The sequence below is a fragment of the Loxodonta africana genome, chromosome 12 (genome assembly GCF_030014295.1).
Source record: "Loxodonta africana isolate mLoxAfr1 chromosome 12, mLoxAfr1.hap2, whole genome shotgun sequence".
Taxonomy (NCBI): Eukaryota; Metazoa; Chordata; class Mammalia; order Proboscidea; family Elephantidae; genus Loxodonta; species Loxodonta africana.
The window spans coordinates 65,021,939-65,043,527 of record NC_087353.1 but is presented as its reverse complement, the minus strand read 5'-3'; the positions used below and the strand labels follow the sequence as shown (position 1 = coordinate 65,043,527).

General features: G+C 43.1%; 1 long non-coding RNA gene across 1 annotated transcript; it reads right to left on the bottom strand.

Moving 5' to 3' along the window:
• Positions 1-610: 610 nt before the first annotated feature.
• LOC111752708 (uncharacterized) lies at positions 611-21,276 on the bottom strand. The gene is made up of 3 exons (XR_010323629.1): positions 11,316-21,276; positions 4,806-4,942; positions 611-4,228 (listed from the first exon to the last, which is right to left on the bottom strand). It is a non-coding gene; the product is annotated as an uncharacterized LOC111752708 (long non-coding RNA).
• Between the last annotated feature and the right edge of the window lie 313 nt (positions 21,277-21,589).

Here is a 21,589-nt window from a genome sequence, read left to right as displayed (position 1 = left end):
GAGAGCTGGTGGGAGTGGGTTGGGAGGAGGGATAAGGAAACTGGGTTCTTAAGTACCTCACATCAAAAGTACTTTAGAGGTCCTTTGCAGCAGATTTGCCCAATACAATGCATCTTTTGAGAGGGGACCAGACCAAGAGAATCAACATAAGAATAGATGTAATAAAAATCAACACAAGAATAGAGAAAGGCTTTTTATAAATACTCTGAAGTATGTATGACTTTAACGAATTAAACTTAATGAGCTCAATCAAAGAGATTTAATGTTTGTTAAGATGAAGTCAGTCAAATAAACTACACATTGGGATATTGCCCAAGCTGCTGAAGGTTTAATTACTGAGTCTTTATACTTTTCTCCTTGCATCATTGAGCATCCCAAGCTGGGGGAGATTGACGATGAAACACCAAACACACAGAATCAGGGATGAGGGGAGGTTTTCTTTGTCACTTGTATGAGTGATTTCCCTTTCCTATCATCCCGCCACCACCTCCTCATCACATGTTAAGTCAGAAGAACCTGGGCGCCAGCCTCCCCTTTCCCCACTGACTCACCGTACCACCACAGGCAAGAACACTTCCTCTCTCTGGGCCACAATTTCGTCACCTGTGAAACAAGTAAGTCAGACGACACAACCCCCAGGATTTCTTTCAATTCCGAAATGCTGCAGCTCTTGGGGAGGTTTTTCCCAGCTGCAGAACCTACTAGTCTCAGAGCTCGACGATATTTCGCCTGTAATGAATCAGGAGGGCAGCCTTCCCTGCTTCAATCATTCAGGTCCCCTGCATGGTTTTTCTCATCATCACATGAATTGGTACTATTAGTCACCTAATATTTTCCTTTAACCTGACCTTTTAACCTTTATTTATTATAAAAGAAAATTCCATCTCTCTACCAAAATTGAAAAGTCAGTATCACCTGTGCAAGAATAATAGGCAACCACAGGAAAACAAACACAAAATTAGATGATAATATGAAAGCTTAGATCCTACTGCTTGCTGAAGTTTCTGACCCCAAGGCCCAATCTCTGAGAGAAAGGTAGGTTGGCAAGTGGTAGTGAAGCATCAAAGACAAACTAGCACCAAACAGAAACTCTCCTGCATTAGCAGATTAATAAAAATGCATCAGTAAGGATGTAGAAAAACGGGAAGTCATCTATTCTGGTGGAAAAAGTGTAGAATGGTGCAATCATTTAGGTTAACTATTTGGCAACATCTCTTAAGCTGGAAGAAGTACGCACCCAGCGTTTCTACACCTCAGTAGGTACACCAGGGAAAGACATACCTGCATCATGGCACGTGAAGCAGTGTTATTTGTGATAGCAAAAAAATCAAAAACTAAAATCAACACAAGAGTAGACATAAATGTCTTTTATAAACCTTGTGGAGTATGTATGACCTTAATGAATTAAACTTAATGGGCCCAATCGAAGAGAAGAGATTTAATGTTTGTTAAAATGAAGTTATTCAATTAAATTACACTTTGGGATATAGTCCAAGTTGCTAAATGTTTAATAATTGAGTCTTTATACTTCTATTTTCTCCTTCCATTCCCTAATAGTACAGTGTTACCCGTAAAGTAAATCCATAAACTGTGGCTTGAGGTTGTTATCGTCCTCAGAAGAGAACCTTAAAACGGGTTGTTAAGAGTTCTGAATTCAGATATAGACATTCTAGAATTTTCTGCGCGTGAGTGAAACTGCTAGTACAATCTCCACAGCTTTAATGGCATTGGCCGTTCATGATTCCTGAGCGACCTATGATTCCTACCAGAATCATCAGATGTTAACGGATAAATAGGACCTGCTTTGACTGCATTCCCATGAAAAACTGATAATTTTTAAGAAAAGTGTTAGTTTTCATGTGTACTGAAGAATACTGTCTTTAAATTGTTTGACAATCCCCACAATGGTAAAAATTACCAAATTAAACCTGCTTTATGGATGGCATCTATTTGGAGCATAGCAAAAAGTTTGTTAGGTAGGTAGGCTGGTCGGTAGATAGATAGACAGCTGCCATCGAGTCAGGGCTTGGAACTGGTTCATTCTGATTCTACCCCCTGCTAAGAATTTACATTTTCAACCCAGATATACTGAATCAGAATCCATGTTTTAACAAAATTCTGGAAATCACCTGGGGATCTTGTTAAAATATCGATTCTGATTCAGCATATCTGGGATGGAAATGCATATTCTCAGCAGGGGGGTCCAACTAGAACAACCCAGTTCAAAGCCCTGCACTGAGTCAACTCTGACCCATGGAGACTCCACGTACAGCAGAACAATGAAATGCTGCCCAGTCCTACGTCATCCTCACAGTTGCCAACATGTTAGGGTCCCTCATTGTGGCTACTGTACCAATCCACCTCACTGAGGCCCTCCTCGCTGGCCCTCTACTTCACCAAACATGATGTCCTCTTCCAGCGATTGATCCTTTCTGATAACATGTCCAAAGCAAGCAAATTGGACAATATTCAGTTGTGATCCGTAAGGTTTTTACTGGCTAATTTTTGGAAGTCCAGGCCTTTCTTCCTAGTCTTAGTCTGGAAATTCCACTGAAACCTGTCCATCATGGGTGATAGTGTTGGTATTTGAAATAATGGTGGCATAGTTTCCAGCAACATGCAAGCCACCACAGTATGACAAACTGACAGGTGGTGGGGAAGAAAAGTAGAGGGTTTGAATTCCATTTCTAATGCTGGCTGTGTTCTATATTTCTTAAAATTCTTTAATTACTATTACAAAGTTACATGGTTTTGGTGCTAGCAGTAAATTATTATATTTTATGTCTAAGGCTTAAGAATACTTCTCTCTCAGAGGAAGGCATTATACTATTTATAAACAGTGCCAAATGCACTGTGCACATCTACAGTTTAATCTTTGGACATATGTTACTTGATTACTTCCTCCTCCTTCTGTGTGATATTATTATGCATGAAGTTAATTAAACCTCTGTGATGTTTTGCATGGCTGTCAGCTTTGGCAACATGAAAAATAATGTGTAAAGCAAGGTTTTATGATTAAGGAATCAAATTTATTGAACTTTATCATTGAAAGTTGAAACTTAACACTTATGAAGAAAAATCAATAGAAGAATATAATCATTTCATGGGTTATAAAAAACAACCCAAGAACTTAAATGTCCATCAACAGTAGAATGGGTACACAAATTGCAATCTATTCCTATAATTGAATCCTACACAAAAGTTAAAATCCATGTACTAGAGTTACATCTATTGATATGCAAAGCTCAAAAACTCACTGAGTGAAAAACCAACTGCAGTCTGCGAAGTATTATTTAGGAATGGGTATATACACTGGTGCAAATGTTTAATGTACTCAGCTGCTAACTGAAAGTTTGGTGGTTCCAGTCTGCCCAGAGGTGCCTTGGAAGAAAGGCCTGGTGATCTGTTTCTGTAAATATTATAGCCAAGAAACCCCTATGGTGCAGTTCTACCTGTCGCCATGAGTCAGAATTGACAAAAAGGCAATGCGTTTGGTTTGGGGTTTTGGTCATGGTTCTGTCACAAATCAAGACATGGGGTCTTGATTCTCAGGCAGTAAGGGACCTAGGAATGAGAAACTTGTGGTCTGGGACTAGAAGCAGGGGAAAAGGAGTGCCCAGGGATCTGCTGAAATGAGGCAATGCAGCTGGGTTAGATGCAAAGCACTCATGCTTAGGACCCCCCATCAAGGCTTAGGGCTCAGGCCACCCTTGAGGTCACCAGCCTCCTGAGCAAGGGGCAATCGCCTTCTCTCTATCTCCTGCTCCTCTGGCTTGAAGATCAGTGATGAAGATAATAATATATTTAAAAAAATTAGATACCATGTCCGGAGTGAGGAGAGTGGAGCACCAGGTACGTTCTGTGTATAGTCTCATCCTCACCAAGCATACTGCAAGGCAGGCATTATTGGTCTCACTTTACAGGTGAGGCCCAGAGACAGAAAGTCACAGAACCTGGGCAGGAATCTGGGCAGAAGCCTGGGGAGGGATGTCGGGCTGAGGGTGTGAAAAAGAAGAGGGTGGGGAGCACAGTGTGCAGGGCCGGCTGCTTCCGCCTGAGAGGCTTAGGAGACCAGCTCCTGTCCACAGGCCCTGTAAGCATGGCAGGTCTGATCCCTGTGGCCGCTGCATGTCAGCCCACAGACCTGAGTCACCCTTGCCACTGCTGGGGATGTGGACCGTTGCCTTTTCTTCTTGGGTTTCCCCAAGGCATGTGGAGTTCCCAGGACCTGTGAAGGTGGAGTGAGACAGAGTGGGTGGGGGCTGGCACGCAGTCTAAAGATGACGACATGGTCTGTGGAGGCTTGCGTGGGCCAGAAGTGGGAGTCGGAAGAGTGGCCCAGGGAGGGGGTGGACATGGGGGTCACTGTATCTTTTGCCCTATAATACCCTGGCAAGAACTACTTGATCTTTGAGAATCATTAGTATAAACAAAGCCAACTGAAAGCGAATCCAGTTAAAATGGGGCTAAAATTTTATAGTAAATATGGGGGCGAGGGGTGCAGCTGACTGAGCCTCTACTTTAAAAAAATGAAACTAAAATGAATGGAATTATTTTATCATTAGCTAACAAAATTAAATTGCAGCGATGCACTAATTCTTTGAATGAACAGAGGGTGAAGTCCGGGTTGATTCTTCTCCCCTGACAAATTTGTTTGAAAGCATGATGTGACATCTTTTTCTACAAGTTTCATATCATGATCTAACAGAGAGTCATTTTTGCAAAAATTTTAGGGGATACCGTCAATTTTCCAACAGACCTTTTTGGTATTTTCAGAATCAATTTTTTCTCTTCTAAGCACCTACCCAGCTTTCTTGTCAATTTTCTCTTCTTCAGCTGTTTCTTCGTTTAAGTTTGCCAGATCCTCATTTGCTAGTCTCTTTGCAGGTGCATGGAATAGCTCTCCAGCATCACTTACATCAACTTCAGGAAATCCTGTAACCTGTGCAAAGATGGCAATTTCACTTTGCGAATGATTGCGAATACTTAGAGACTGATCAACCCAAAAAGGATGTTGTTGATACGATGCACGGTACCTGATGCTACTGTTCAGCAGTTTGCATGAGAATAAAACGTATAAATTAAACTTATAAATCCTTAATTAAAATCTTCTTGTAATGATGACTTTTGCTTTCCTAGGTGTCTTAGTCATCTAGTACTGCTATAACAGAAATACCACGAGTGGATGGCTTTAACAAACAGAAATTTATTCTCTCACAGTCTAGGAGGCTAGGAGTTTGAATTCGGGGTGCCAGCTCCAGGGGAAGGCTTTCATTCTCTGTCAGCTCTAGGAGAAGGTCCTTGTCATCAATATTCCCCTGATCCAGGAGATTCTCAGGCTCAGGGATCCTGGGCCCAAAGGATGCATTGTGCTCCTGGAGCTGCTTTCTTGGTGGTATGAGGTCCTCATATCTCTTTGCTCGTTTCTCTCTTTTATATCTCAAAAGAGATTGACTTGAAACACAACCTAATCTTGTAGATTGAGTCCTGCCTCATTAACATAACTGCAGCTAATCCCACCAATTACATCATAGAAGTAGGATTTACAACACATGGGAAAATCATATCAGATGACAAAATGGTGGACAATCACACAACACTGGAAATCATGGACCAGCCAAGTTGAGACACGTTTTGTGGGGACACAATACAATCCACAGCACTAGGCAATCTCTTCATGGGATGGGGTGTAGGAGGCAGATAATGAATACTTGAGTTTTCACTAAATCTTTCCGTGGAATTATAGTTATTTATTTAAATACCTACCTTTCCCCTTAGACTTTGAGTTCCTTAAAGGCCAGCAATGGGTCTTATTAGTCACCCTGTTTCCAATACCCAGCATAGGACCTGACATAGATTATGTACCTGGTAAAGACTTAATGAACAAATAAATGAGTGAATGAATAAAGAAATGAACAAAGGGACCTTTGTTCTAATTTGGTCCCAGCATAACTGATGCCTGGGAAGAATGGCCCCCATGGTGTCTCCTCTGGAGGTGGCCTTGTTTGAGTTTCAGTTGCAATAACAGTTGCCCCAGGTGATGGGAAGCCAACCCAAAGGATCTAATTTCCAGGAGATGTTTTGTCTTAGCAAGTGCAGTCATATGACAGTTGCCTACATACCCTTTCCTGGCCTCCTTAATCAGTATGGTGAGCTTGGGGGATTTCAGGGGTGGTATGTTATGTTTGGTAGTACCCTCAGAAGCAGGGGTGGCAAGACTTGATCTCACTTACTTTGGACATGTTATTAGGAGGGACCAGTCTCTGGAAAAGGACATCATGTTTGGTAAAGTAGAGGGTCAGTGCAAAAAAGGAAGACCTTCAATGAGATGGACTGACACAGTGGCTGCAACAATGGGCTCAAACATAGCAACAATTGTGAGGATGGCATAGGACTGAGCAACGTTTAGGTCTGTTATACATAAGGTTGCTATGAGTTGGAACCGACTCGATGGCACCTAACAACAAGAACAACATGTTTGGGGAACAAGGAGCGTTGGTGGCACAGTGATTAAGGGCTTGGCTCCCAATTGAAAGGCTGCTGGTTCAAACCCACCCAGTGACACCATGGGAGAAAGACCTGGCAATCTGCTCCTGTAAAGATTACAGCCTAGGAAACTCTATGGGACTCTGTCGTGTGGGGCCACCCAACAACAACAATGTTTGGGGAAACACAGTGTTGGGTGAAGCCATCTCCATGGGCCCCTGGAAGTTTCCCTGAAACCAAAATCAGCCCTTCCCCATGTGGCTCAGGCTCGGTGAGGGGATTTAGGAGTTGACTTTGTCCCCCTAGGAACTAACAGCTCCAGATGGAGTGGCAACATTGATTCCTTACGCTTCCCTGGCCTCCCTTCCTCTCCCTCAGACCCACTGGTGCAAGACAGGCAGAGTGGTATAGTCACCATCATCACGGAAATATCCAAGAGTCTAAATGCTCTGTGGAAGCACATTCTTCCAGTGCTTGTGTTACTCTGCCAGAGGCTGTGAGGCCACATATTTATTTAAATTAGTAACTGGCTTTAAAAAATATTTTTAAAAAGATGAGTGGTAGAATTTTCATCTTCCATGTAGGAGACCCAGGTTTGGTTCCCAGCCAACGCATCTCACGTGCAGCCACCAACCAGGGGTAGATTAACCAGTAAGAAAGGCATGCATGGAGTTACATTAAGCAAGATACACACAGGCCTACTTGTAGTGCACAATTTCACATGGGTGAAAGATGTGGTGAAAAACAGGTGAAACTGTGCACTACAGGTTAGTAAGTAAGTACAAGTAAGCCTGTGTGTACCTTGCTTATTGGGTAATCCATCCCTGCCACCACCATCATTCAGCAGAGGACTGCATGTTGCTATGATGCCGACCAGGTTTCATTGGAGCTTCCAGACTGAAACAGACTAGGAAGAAAGGCCTGGCAATCCACTTCCAAATTTCAGACAAGGAAAACCCTATGGATCACAACAGTTCAATCTGCAACCAGTTATGGGGATGGTGCAGGACTGGACAGTGTTTCATTCCATTGTTCATGGGGTGGCTGTGAGGCAGGGATGACTCAACGGAAGCCAACAACAGTGAAAACACTGGTGAAATCCAAGAACGAACTGTCATCTCGTTAGTTTCATTGGGCCAAGTCGACCTCCTGGTCTGAGACTGCACTGTAGTTACACGACATGTTACCTTGGGGGGAACGGGACAAACAGCACACTACATGGCTAGATCCTATCTTTACAACTTCTCAAGAGGCTATAATTACTTCAAAATAAAAAAGTTTAGGAAAGTATAAAAAGTAATTTACAGCTAAGAGGAACCTACGGAGACCTGATGACCTCCTGGCTGGCACCCTGGGAAAAGAAAAAAGGACATGTGGTAAAAACTAGGGAAATGTGAATACAGTATGTGCTTTAGGTAATAATAATGTATCAGTATTGGTTTACTAATCATGACAAATGTGCCACACCGGGTATGGGGTACTTGGGGACTCCTTGTACTATCTTATTTTTCTATAAATCTAAAATTATTTTAAATTAAAAGTTTATTTAAAGAAAACAAGAAGGTGAAGAAACACTGATTCATAATGATAAATGAAGTAATAATAAAAATAAAGCCTCCCCAAATAAAGATAAAGCAGTTAACATTTCTGGGTAAAAATTTCAAACTGTACAGAAGAGCATTAAACTGATAAAAAATAAAGCCTGCTTGCCACCTCTCTCCTACTCTTAGTGCTTCTCCCTGGAGGCAACGGAGGGAATGCTCTAGCATCGTTCTCTAGATACTATCCTGCAACCTGATTTTCACATTTGTCGTCTAGTGCATTTACCTCTCCCTCATTTTTTTAAATAGCTGTATAATAATGCACATAATAGATAATGGCTGTTTGTTTAACAAGTTTCCCTTAATGACGGGCTTTCATGTGGATCCAGTTGTGTTACAGCAACGCTGCAATGATCCTACACATTATGCTGAGAGTATAAGCGTCAACTAAATTCCTAGATGTTGGTGCCCAAAGCCGGTAGCTGTTGGCAATTCGCCTTCCCAAAAGGTTGCATCCATTTTTATACTCCCAACTACAGCGCCGGGCCGTGAAGCTGAGTCTTTTGAAAGAAAAATGCAACTATATTACCAACGAACATGATGCAGACTTTACAAGGGAAGACTGAGTCTTACTTTACAAAGAACTTCCTTATCTACTTTTGTTGTACTTTCAGCCTCCTTAACAACCTTTGGAAACATTTGAGCTGGTGATGTGTTGCTGTAATAATCATTATTTATTTTACAACTGAAGCTCTGATAGCACAGTGGTTAAGCGCTCAGCTGCTAACCAAAAAGTTGGCAGTTCAAGCCCACCAGCTTCTCCTCGGGAGAAAGATGTGGCAGACTGCGTCCGTAAAGATTTATAGGCTTGCACCTCAAACCCTATGGGACAGTTCTACTCTGTCCTACAGGGTCGCTATGAGTTGGAATCGACTCAACAGCATTGGGTTTAGCTTTGGGTCTTTTTTTATTTATTTAATTTTATTTATTGTGCTTTAACTAGAAGTTTACAAATCAAGTCAGTCTCTCATACAAAAACGTATACGCGCCTTGCTATGTACTCCTAGCTGCTCTCCCCCTAATGAGACAGCATACTCCTCCTCTCCACCCTGAATTCCCTGTGTCCATCCAACCAACTCCTGTCCCCCTGTGCTTTCTTATCTGGCCTCCAGATAAGAGTTGCCCACATAGTCTCATGTGTCTACTTAAGCCAAGAAGCTCCCTCCTCACCAATATCATTTTCTGTCTTATAATCCAGTCCAATCCCTGTTTAAAGAGTTGGCTTTGGGAATGGTTCCAGTCTTGGGCTAGCACAGGGTCCAGGAACCATGACCTCCAGGGTCCCTCTAGTCTCAGTCAGACCATTAAATCTAGTCTTTTTATGAGAATTTGAGGTCTGCGTCCCACTGTTCTCCTGCTCCATCAGGGATTCTCTGTTGTGTTCCCTGTCAGGGCAGTCTTTGGTTGTAGAGTTCTTCTGGTCTCAGGCTGATGTAGTCTCTGATTTATGTGGCCCTTTCTAGTTTTGGTTTTATTTTATAAACATTTAGTGCTAAACCTATGCTGGATACCAACTGAGGGTGGAGTAGGGAGCTAAAAAGGGCCATGATCAGAACCCCATCCTCCGAGATGCTTCTGTCTGCGCTCCCTCTGGGTCCAACCCCACTTTTCGGCTCCCTCTAAAGTCAAGCTCCTTGAAGGCTTTGACTATATTTCCTGTCTCCAATTCTGTGCCTCCCTTCTTTCTTAAACCTACTCCAATCAAGCAAGCTTTCACTCCTACCACTCCACCCAGTTGCACTTGTTAAGTTTGCCATTGTCTCCACGCTGTTAAAATCAAGGTCACATCTAACTTGGCCAACCAACAGTGCGTGGCCCAATCGCTCACTCTCTGCTGGAAACACTTGGCTAACTTGGGTTTGCTCCTCCTCCTCTATCTTCTCTTCCTTACCTACACCTCTAAAAGTTAGAGTACCCCACAGCTCTGTCCTTCAACATCTTCTCTTCTCTAGGCACACTCACTTTCTGGGTGATCTCATTCAGTCCTATGGCTTCAAATACCATCTTTATGCCCTTGGGGGTCCCTGGGTAGTGCAAACAGTTAACACCCTCGGCTGCTAACTAAAGGTTTGCAGGAAAGGCCTGGCAATCTACTTCTGAAAAATCAGCCATTGAAAACCCTATGGTGCACAGTTCTACTCTGACACACATGGGGTTGCAATGAGTCGGAGTGAATTTGACGGCAACTTTTTTTTTTAATGCCCTTAACTCCCAAATTTGTGTCTCTATCCCAGAACTCCACCATGAACTCCAGACTTGCATGCCCAATAGCCTATACATCACCTCCATCTGGGCATCTAGTAGATGCATCAAATATATCAAACTCACACATGAAAAGATGCTCAACATCAACATTGTTAGTCACCAGGGGAATGCAAATCAAAACCACACTGACCTACCACTTCACACCTTCTAAAAAACCAAACCAAACCTGTTCCTGTGGAGTCAATTCCAACCCATAGCGACCCCATAGGACAGAGTAGAACTGGCCCATAGGGTTTCCGAGGAGTGGCTGGTGGATGTGAACTACCACCTTTTGGTTAGTAGCCAAATGCTTAACCACCGCGTCACCAGGGCCCCACTAGGATGGCTATAACAAAAAAGACGAACAGTAACGAGTGTCAGGGAAGGTGTGGAGAAACTGTAACCCTTGGGCATTGTCGATGGGAACGTAAAATGGTGCAGCCACTTTGGAAAACAGTTTCGCAGGTCCTCGAACTATTAAATGTTCACTCCTAGATATATTCCCAAGAGAAACAGAAACAGATGTTCAAACAAAATTTGTGTACGTATGTTCACAAAAGTTGTGTATGTATGTTCAGAGCAGCACTATTCTCATTAGCCAGAAAGCGGCAACAAGCCAAACGTCCACCAACAGATGACGGATAAACTCAACGGTAGCTAACGACGACATACTGTCGAGTCCTCAGAATAGCCCTGTGAGATAAGTGGTAATTTTCTCTGTTCTCAGATAAGAAAGCTCACGTTTAGAGAGGATAAGTACCTTGAAGCTAAGCACTTGGCAAAGTCCCCTGCACCAGGGAAGCCTTCAATAGATGTTAACACTATTGTGGTTGCTTTCATAATTTCTTTCCACTCAACATTTTAACACTACCTCAACTCACCACCAGCTCCCCCTCCTCCAGGACCTTCTAGTAGGAGACAAGCTACTTCCAGGACCATGCACAAAGCTTGCCAGTCCCCCCTTCCTCCTGTCATTCCTCCTACCTGGAATCCTCCCACTCTTCACTTGTCAGTGGCCCTTATCCAGCTTCAGGCTCTGACTTCATGCCTCCAGGAAGTCCTCCGGGATTGGCCCGCCCCATCGCTCAGCACTTCCTTATTCTGCTGGGGTGGCGGTAGCACTTGTGATTGCTGACAACACTGGAGCTTTGCTCAGGGCCTGACATAAACATTTTCACAGAATGGTACACAATATGCAAGCTGTGTGACTTTAGACAAATTAGCCAACTTCTCTGAGCCTTATCTGTGAAATAGAAGTGGAAATTCCTACCTCTTCGGGTTGCTGCAGGGCTTAAATGAGAGATGGTATGTAAAACATGTAGTATATGCCCAAATATATATTATGATTATGGTTGTTTTGAAATGACCCTGCAAGGTGGATATCTTGACCTCATCTATGGGTGAGGAAGCCAAGAAGCAATTCAGGTCACAGTAGCAGAGCCGACCTCGAACCAAATTTCTAGCCTCTCTGCTATGCTTCGCTGCCTCTCTTTGGGATTCTGTTTCCGGTGTTTTACTTTATGCGTGCCGATGTTCATCTTGCACGTGAATTTTGAATCAGTCTCAGATTTCAGATTTCACCCAACAGTGATGACAATACCCTGTGCTTCCCAGGCCTTGGTGACTCTTGAAAGCATACTCATACAGGTTTTCACATGTACCTCCCAGCAGCCCTAAAGATAGGTAAGGCACAAAGAAGGAAACTGAGGCTCAGAGAGGCCAAGTCACTTGTTCACAATCTCACAGAAAAAGACTGCAAAGCCACCATTAGAACACAAGTCCCCTGACCTCTAGCCCAGCATTTGACCAACGCAAACTCACACGCCTCCTCTTTTCCCCTACCACCAAAAGTTTCTGCATTCAGCAGGCACTCAATGCTTGCTTATTTGCAGTTGCCACCTCCAGAGTGGGTAATAATAAGTGCTCATGGTGACCATCTACAGAGACTCAGAAGATGCCCTGAGACGGGGTTAGAAGATGGCTGACTCAGCCCTTTGTGAGTCTCCGGTCCCCAACCTCAGCTCTGCCGGGCTCCTTCGCACACCATCTGGGGAGTAAGTATTGAAAATACTTTGGGAGAAAGTGTTTCAAAACAACAGATTTTTTTTTTTTTTCCCACAGAACTTCCTCCCAAGATGGAGAAACCACAGGGGTGAGTTCTCCTTTCCAAATAAATGCATTAATCTGCTTCTCCAAATTGGAACTGTACAAGAGACAAAAATTCACCCAAACTGCAGCAAAGCTTGCTTCCGTACCTAGGAAAAAGTCTCATCTATCACCCACCATTCTTTAATCAATGAAGGGGCTGCAGCAGGGGCTGCAAACTGGCATTCTGAGGGGCGAATTCAACCCCCTGATGTGGCTGGCATGCAAAAGGAATTTTTTTTAATGTCAAAGGGAAAGTCCTCATGGTGGGTATATTCTCTACAACCAAACACAATCTCTACCAATCCCTATTGCCTTACACATCCAGCCTCACTCATCTGCATCACCTCTCTGCCCCTGACGGTGTTCGAGTTTATTATAGCTACTAAAAAGTTTCTTATGGAGAGGCTAAGAGTTGCTTTTGGCTGCCAAACCCACCATCTACAGGCAACCTTTCCACCTCATTCGTCAGAGTGAGATATTTTAAAAACCACCATTCATCTGCTGCTCTATATCCTTCAGTTCCAGGAAAGTTTCTTGTATTATCTCATGGATAAGTTCCTCCCTTCTGTTTTCTCAGTTCTCTTTCTGCTACCTTGTCTAGTCAGACATCAGGCATTCGGGATGGATCCTCTATTTCTTACCTTTCCTCTCCTGTTTCTGCATCTCTGTCCTTTCACTCTGCTTTCTGGGATGTGAGATACAACCCAGCTGATGCCCTTTTTGTTCTCAGGCTTCCTCTTTCTCTGCTGTTAGTTGGAGGCAGAGGTGGTTCAGTGGTAGAATTCTCACCTTCCACGTGGGGACCTGGGTTCAATTCTTGGCCAATGGACCTCATGCACAGCCACCACTCGTCTGTCAGTGGTCTGATCCCCAGCCATCGTAGGGGTGGTGAAGGACTGGGCAATGTTTCATTCCATTGTGCATGAGGTTGTCATGAGTGGAGGGCCAGCTCAATGTCAGCTAAGAACAACAACAACAACTCTGTTAGTCTATCCCCATCTATTAGCTTATATCTTCCTAAAATATGCTGATTTCTCATGTCCGCCTTTATCTCCTCTCCCATTTTTTTTTCTCCCTTCCCTTTCCCTCATTGTTTGGTCATTTCTTTATAAATCATGCTGATGAAGTGATTAAGCCTGGAGACCCATAAACGCAGCCCCCCCCCCACCCCAGGAGAGGGGATGGAGGAGCCACCTGGCTTGTGTACCTGCCCAGGTTTTCAGCCCTAGCTGCTCTCTTGCCTTATAAGCAGAATTATGGAAAGAAAGGGAGACAGGTAGAGTTAGGTTAACATTCCTGTAACCTTAAGTGATTTACTCCTCTCCTCTAACCCCAGCTCTCACCTCTATTAAATGGAGATGAGAATATCTGTCCCACGGGGTTGTTGTACATTAGCATACAACAGAATTCCCTGGAGAGATTGCTGGGCCCCAATCCCAGAGCTTCTGATTCAATAGGTCTGGTGGGGCCTGAGAATCTGAGAATTTCTAACACATTTCCAGGTGATACGGGCAGACACTGCTGGTCCTGGGAACAGACTTTGAGAGCCACTGCAGTAGAGAATCCAAGAGCTGTACCAATTACAGGAAAGAGAAAATTTAGCTACCAGACAAAGGAGAGAGGGAAAAAGCAGAAAAGCCACTGGGTTGTGTGAGAGGAGGGGATTTGGTATAAAATTTACAACAGTGGTTCTCAGTGGGGCAGGGTCGGGGTGGAGGGGGTGGGCTGATGTTACTTTTCTAAGAGACATTGGGCAATGCCTGGAGACATGCCTGGTTAAAACAACTGACATCTAGTGGATAGAGGCCCTGGATGCTGCTAAACATCCTACAATGTATAAGACCGCACCCTGCCCCCTGCCGCCACACACACACAACAAAGAATTGTTGTTGTTAGGTGCCCTCGAGTTGATTTCAACTCACAGCAACCCTCTGTACAACAGAATGAAACACTGCCTGGTCCTGAGCCATTTTCATGATTGTTGTTATACTTGAGCCCATTGTGGCAGCCACTGTGTCAATCCATCTCATTGAGGGCCTTCCTCTTTTTTGCCGACCCTCTACTTTACCAAGTATGTGAGATGTAGTCTCACCATTCTTGCTTCCAAGGAGCAGTCTGGCTATACTTCTTCCAAGACTGGTTCGTTCTTTTGGTAGTTCACGATATCAACATTCTTCGCCAACACCATAATTCAAAGGCGTCAGTTCTTCTTTGGTCTTCCTTATTCATTGTCCAGCTTTTGCATGCATATGAGATGATTGAAAACACCTTGGCTTGGTTCAGGCACACCTTAGACTTCAAGGTGAGTATGTCTTTTGCAGCAAATTTACGCAAAGCAATGCATCGTTTGATTTCTTTGCTGCCTCCGTGGGCACTGATTGTGGATTCAGGTACAATGAAATCCTCGACAACTTCAATATTTTCTTTGCTTATCATGACGTTGCTTATTGGTCCAGTTGTGAGGATTTTTGTTTTCTTTATGTTGAGGTGTAATCCATACTGAAGACTGTGGACTTTGATCTTCATCAGTAAGTGCTTCGAGTCCTCTTCACTTTCAGCAAGCAAGGTTGTGTCATCTGCATAATGTAGGTTGTTAATGAGTCTTCCTCCAATCCTGATGCCACCTTCTTCTGCATACAGTCCAGCTTCTCAGATTATTTGCTCAGCATATGGATTGAATAGGTATGGTGAAAGGATACAACCCTGATGCACACCTTTCCTGACTTTAAACCATGCAGTATCCCCTTATTCTGTTCGAACAGCTGCCTATTGATCTACGTACAGGCTCCTCATGAGCACAATTAAACCAAACCAAAACCAAACCCAGTGCCGTCGAGTCGATTCCGACTCATAGCGACCCTATAGGACAGAGTAGAACTGCCCCATAGAGTTTCCAAGGAACGCCTGGTGGATTCAAACTACTGACCCTTTGGTTAGCAGCACTTAACCACTATGCCACCAGGGTTTCCTGAGCACAATTAAGTGTTCTGGAATCCCCATTCTTTGCGATGTTATCCATAGTTTGTTATGACACACAGTTGAATGGCTTTGCATAGTCAATAAAGCACAGGGGAACATCTTTCTGGTATCCTCTGCTTTCAGCCAGGATTCATCTGATGTCAGTAATAACGCCCCTTGTTCTACGTCATCTCCTGAATCTGGCTTGACTTTCTGGCAGTTCCCTGTCGATGTGCTTTTGTCACTGCTCTTGAATGATCTTCAACAAAATTTCACTTGTGTGTGATATTAATGATATTGTTCAATAATTTCCACATTTTGTTTCATCACTTTTCTTTGAAAGAGGCATAAATATGGATCTCTTCCAGTCAGTTAGCCAGGTAACTGTCTTCCAAATTTCTTGGCATAGATGAGTGAGTACTTTCAGCTCTCCATTCTTTGCTGCAACATCTCAACTGGTATTCTGTCAATTCCTGGAGCCTTGTTTTACACCAATGCCTTCAGTGTAGCGTTGACCTCTTCCTTCAGTACCATCGGTTCCTGATCATATGCTACCTCCTGAAATGGCTGAACATCGACCAATTCTTTTTGGTATAGTGACTGTGTATTCCTTCCCTCTTCTTTTGATGCTTCCTGCATCATTTAATATTTTCTCAGTAAAAAAAAAAAAAAAATTTCTCAGTAGAATCCTTCAATATTGCAACTCGAGGCTTGAATTTTTTCTTCAGTTCTTTCAGCTTGAGAAATGCTGAGCATGTTTTTCCCTTTTGGTTTTCTAACTCCAGGTCTTTACACATGTCATTATAATACTTTACTCTGTCTTCCCAAGCCACCCTTTGAAATCTTCTGTTCAGCTCTTTTATTTCATCATTTCTTCCATTTGCTTTAGCTACTCAACATTCGAAAGCAAGTTTCAGAGTCTCTTTTGACATCCATTTTGGTCTTTTCTTTCTTTCTTGTCTTTTTAATGACCTCTTGCTTTCTTTATGTATGATGTCCTTGATGTCATTCCACAACTCACCTGGTCTTCGGTTATTGGTGTTCAACACATTAAAATCTATTCTTGAGATGGTCTCTAAATTCAGGTGGGATATACTCAAGGTCATACTTTGGCTCTCATGGACTTGTTCAAATTTTATTCAGCATATGAGCAATTGATGGTCTGTTCTGCAGTCGGCCCCTGGCCTTATTCTAACTGATGATATTGAGCTTTTCCGTTGTCTCTTTTCACAGATGTAGTTGATTTGATTCCTATGTATTCCATCTGGTGAGGTCCACATGTATAGACAACATTTATGTTGGTGAAAAAAGGTATTTGCAATGAGGAAGCTGTTGGTCTTGCAAAATTCTGTCATGCGATCTCCAGCATCATTTCTATCACCAACGTCATGTTTTTCAACTACCGATCTTTCTTCCAACTTCTGCATTCCAATCATCAGTGCTTATCAATGCACTCTAATTGGACGTTCAATCAATTCCAGACTGCAGAAGTTGGTAAAAATCTTCTATTTCTTCATCTTTGGCCTTAGTGGTTGGTGTGTAAATTTGAGTAATAGCCGTATTAAGTGGTCTTCCTTTGTAGGTGTATAGATATTATCCTATCACTGACAGTGTTGTACTTCAGGATAGATCTAGATTTTTTTTTTTTTTTGACAACGAATGGAATCCCAAGTTGTTATTCTTGGCATAGTAGACCATGTTATTGTCTGATTCAAAATGGCCAGTATCAGCCCATTTCAGCTCACTAATACCTAGGATATCAATATTTATGCATTCCATTTCTTTTTTGACAATTTTCCTAGATTCATACTTTGTACATTCCAAGTTCCAATTATTAACGGATGTTTGCAGCTGTTTCTTCTCATTTCGAGTCATACCACATCAGCAAATGAAGGTCTCGAAAGCTCGACTCCATCCATGTCATTAAGGTTGACTCTACTTTGAGGAGGCCCAACATATCAGTAGTCCAGGCTGAGAAAGATGAACTTAGACCTGTGGTTTTCACCTATGACTGCACATTAGAATCAACTGGGGAGGGTTTAAAAGGTCTGATGCCCAGGTCACATGCCAAGCAATTACATCTGACTGTCTGGGGGTGGGACCCAGGCATCTGGGTGATTTTACTGTGCAGTCAAGTTTGAGCCTATGATTTAAAGAGCAGTATCTGTCAGTACACATATCACTGGGAATTGTTAAAATAAAGATTATAATTCAGTGGGTCTGGGCTGGGGCCTGAGATTCTGCATTTATGACGAGCTCCCAGGTGATGGTCTGAGGACTACACTCGGAGAAGCACCTTGTAGAGGGAGAGGCTTGGAGGCTTGTGCATTGGGGATCAGTGTTAAGAGCAGGTGATGTCGAGTTAACTGGATCTCCTCGAATGCCCTTGGACAGATGCAAGGAGAGATTGGAATTACTTTCTCTCAACCGTGCTTCTATTACCATAGCATTTTGGTGCTGGGCCACGGGGAACTCCCTTTTTATTTGAGAAGACGCTATGAGTCAAGTCACTGTAACCTTCCTGACTCAGGTGTGCTTAGGCCCTCATCAGAGGCTGGACAGGCATCTGCTTCAATTCGTGGTCCTCCACCCTGACTGCACATTTAACTTACCTGGGACTGGGGTTGCCAGATAAAATATAAGATGCCCAGTTATATTTGAATTTCAGGTACACAAGGAAAAATTTTAATATAAGTATGTCACATGCAAAAGTACATCCTGTATTTTTATTTGCTAAATCTAGCAGCTCTAGCTGGGATATTGAAAAATTTCTTATGCTTAGGCTCCACCCCAGACCAATTAAATCACAGTCATGGGGGCAGAGAAGGTACCCATGTTTGGTTTTTAAAACTCTCATAATGGTGAGGGTTGCACAGCATGACAAATATGATTAATGTCACTAAATTACACTTTTAAAATTGGTTGAAACAGCAATTTTTTGTGATATATATTTTATCACTATAAAAACACTTTCTTTACAGCTCTCTAAGTAATTTCCCTGTGTGGCCAGGGCTAGAGCCACTGGCCCCAATGGAGTGACTTTTAAGCAGAAAAAGCTCGTGTTAAAAGTTCTTTTCCTTGTCTCCACCATTAGAACCTAACCTGTAGAAACAACAAGTTGCTCTTCAGAAGGGTTAACGTATCAACCTTTTAGCAGAGGGCACTAGTTTCTGAGAGATTAGGGTGGGGATATGGAACAGACAAAGACTTGGAGATAGAAACCAAAAGGAAAGAATACACTCAGCATTTCTCAAGCTGAAAGAACTGAAGAAAAAAATTCAAGCCTTGAGTTGCAAGACTGAAGGATTCTACTGGGAAAATATTGAAGGACGCAAGAGGCATCCAAAGGAGATGGAATGAATACACAGAGTTACCGTACCAAAAAGAATTGGTCGATGTTCAGCCATTTCAGGAGGTAGCTAATGATCAAGAACTGATGGTACTGAAGGCAGAAGTCTAAGCTGCACTGAACGTACTGGTGAAAAACAAGACTCCAGGAATTGACAGAATACCGATTGAGATGTTTCAACAAACAGATGCAGCACTGGAATTGCTCACTCGTCTATGCTAAGAAATTTGGAAGATAGCTTCCTGGCTAACCAACTGGAAAAGATCTATATTTGTGCCCATTCCAAAGAAAAGTGATCCAACAGAATGCAGAAATTATCAAACAACATCACTAATATCACACACAAGTAAAGTTTCGTTGAAGATCATTCAAAAGCGATGACAGCAGTACCTCAACAGGGAACTGCCGGAAATTCAAGCTGGATTCAGGAGAGGACATGGAATGACAGGCATTATTGCTGATGTCAGATGGATCCTGGCTGAAAGCAGAGAATACTAGAAAGATGTTTCCCTGTGTTTTATTGACTATTCAAAGGCATCCGACTGCGTGGATCAGAACAAATTATGGATAACACTGAAAAGAATGGGAATTCCAGAACACTTAATTGTGCCCTGAGGAACCTGTACCTAGGCCAGGAAGCAGTTCTTTGAAGAGAACAAGGGGATACTGTGAGGTTTAAAGTCAGCAAAGGTGTGCATCAGGGTTGTACCTTTTCACTGTATTTATTCAATCTGTATACTGAGCAAACAATCCAAGAAACTGGACTATATAAAGAAGAAGGAGGCATCAGGATTGGAGGAAGACCAGTTAACAACCTGCATTATGCAGATAACACAACCTTGCTTGCTGAAAGTGAAGAGGACTTGAAGCACACACTGATGAAGATCAAAGACCACTGTCTTCAGTATGCATTGCACCTCGCATAAAGAACACAAATATCCTCACAACTGGACCGGTAAGCAACAGCATTATAAACAGAGAAAATATTGAAGTTGTCAAGGATTTCATTGTACTTGGATCCACAAACAACATCCATGGAAGCAGCAGCCAGGAAATCAAATGACTTATTGCATTGGGCAGATCTGCTGCAAAAGATTTCTTTAAAGTGTTAAAAAGCAAAGATGTCACTTTGAAGACTAAGGTGAGACTGACCCAAGCCATAGTATTTTCAATTGCCTCATATGCATGTGAAAGTTGGACAATGAATAAGGATGATCAAGGAAGAAGAATTGACACCTTTGAATTACGGCGTTGGTGAAGAATATTGAATATACCATGGACTACCAGAAAAACAAACAAATCTGTCTTGGAAGAAGTATAGCCAGAATTCTTCTTAGAAACAAGGTTGGCAAGACTTGGTCTCACATACTTTGGACATGTTATCAGGAGGGATCAGTTCCTGGAGAAGAACATCATGCTTGGTAAAGTAGAGGGTCAGCAAAAAAGAGGAAGACCCTCAAAGAGCTAGACTGATACAGTGGCTACAACAATGGGCTCGAGCATAACAACGATTGTGAGAATGGTGCAGGACCGGGCAGTGTTTCGTTCTGTTGTACACAGGGTTGCTATGAGTGGGAACTGACTTGATGGCACCTAACAACAACAACAGGGATGAGAGGAAAAGATTCTGGAAAGTTATGTTCCATAGTAAGTACCACTGCCATCTGGGTTTGTAGGATGAGGATAGAATTATACCATTGAACCTTAGAGGCTGCCCAATTCAACCTCGCATGAGTGACAAATCAACTCCTGCTACACTGAGCCACTGAGATCTTGGGGATCGTTTGTTGCAGCAGCTGGTGTTACTTACCCTAACTAAATCATGTGGTGTCACTGACTTTCAGAAGGCCTGTGTGGACTATTTCTGCAATGTGTGTGTGTACTGAGGCCTTCTAGGTTCCAACACAGGCCTCCTCTGCCTGTTGATGTAGTCTCCATGCAGGAGATCCAGGTTCAATTCTGGGCCAACGGATCTCATGGGCAGCCACCACCCATCTGTCAGAGGAGGCTTGTGTGTTGCTGTGATGCTCAACAGGTTTCAGTGGAGCTTCCTGACTAAGACACACTGGGAAGGAAGGCCTGGCACTCTACTTCGGAAGATCAGCCAGTGAAAACCCTATGGATCACTACAGAATATTCTCCCATCTGCAAATGATCATGGGGATGGTCCGGGACCGGGTAGCATTTTATTCATGAAGTTGCCATGAGTTGGGGCCAACTCCACAATAGCAAATAACAACAAAGCATTGATTCAGGGACCCAAGCTCCCTCCCTCTTTTGGTTCTACCACCCAGGGGCTCAGTTTCTTCCCCTTCTAACTGCAGAGCTGAGGAATGGAGAAGAGTCTACCCGGAGGTGCAACAGAAACTACCAGCACTCTGCTTCCTCTGGGACTTCTCATTTTAATCTTAACAACAGTGATGCCATTGCTTTCTCTTAAAACATTCTTTAAGGTGGGGCCAAGATGGCAGAGTAGTCAGATGCTTCCAGTTATCTCTCTTACAGTAAAAAAAAAAAAAAATTTTTTTTTTTTTTTTTTTACAGTAGAGACCCCCAAAAGACAAGTGAAACGATTATATTTATGACAAGCTAGGAGCCCTGAACATCAAAGACAAAGTTAGAAAATGGACTGAGCATCAGGGGGAGGGAGAGATGGTTCAGAAGCAGAGAGGAGTTGCTGGACCTGAATTGCTAGGAACCCTCAGGTACCACTCAAGGGAGCCACTGTGGTGGACCGGTGGTAGTGTTCGGCCGCACTTTCCTCAGGGAGAAACAGCCAGCTGCACAGCTTACTCACACCTCC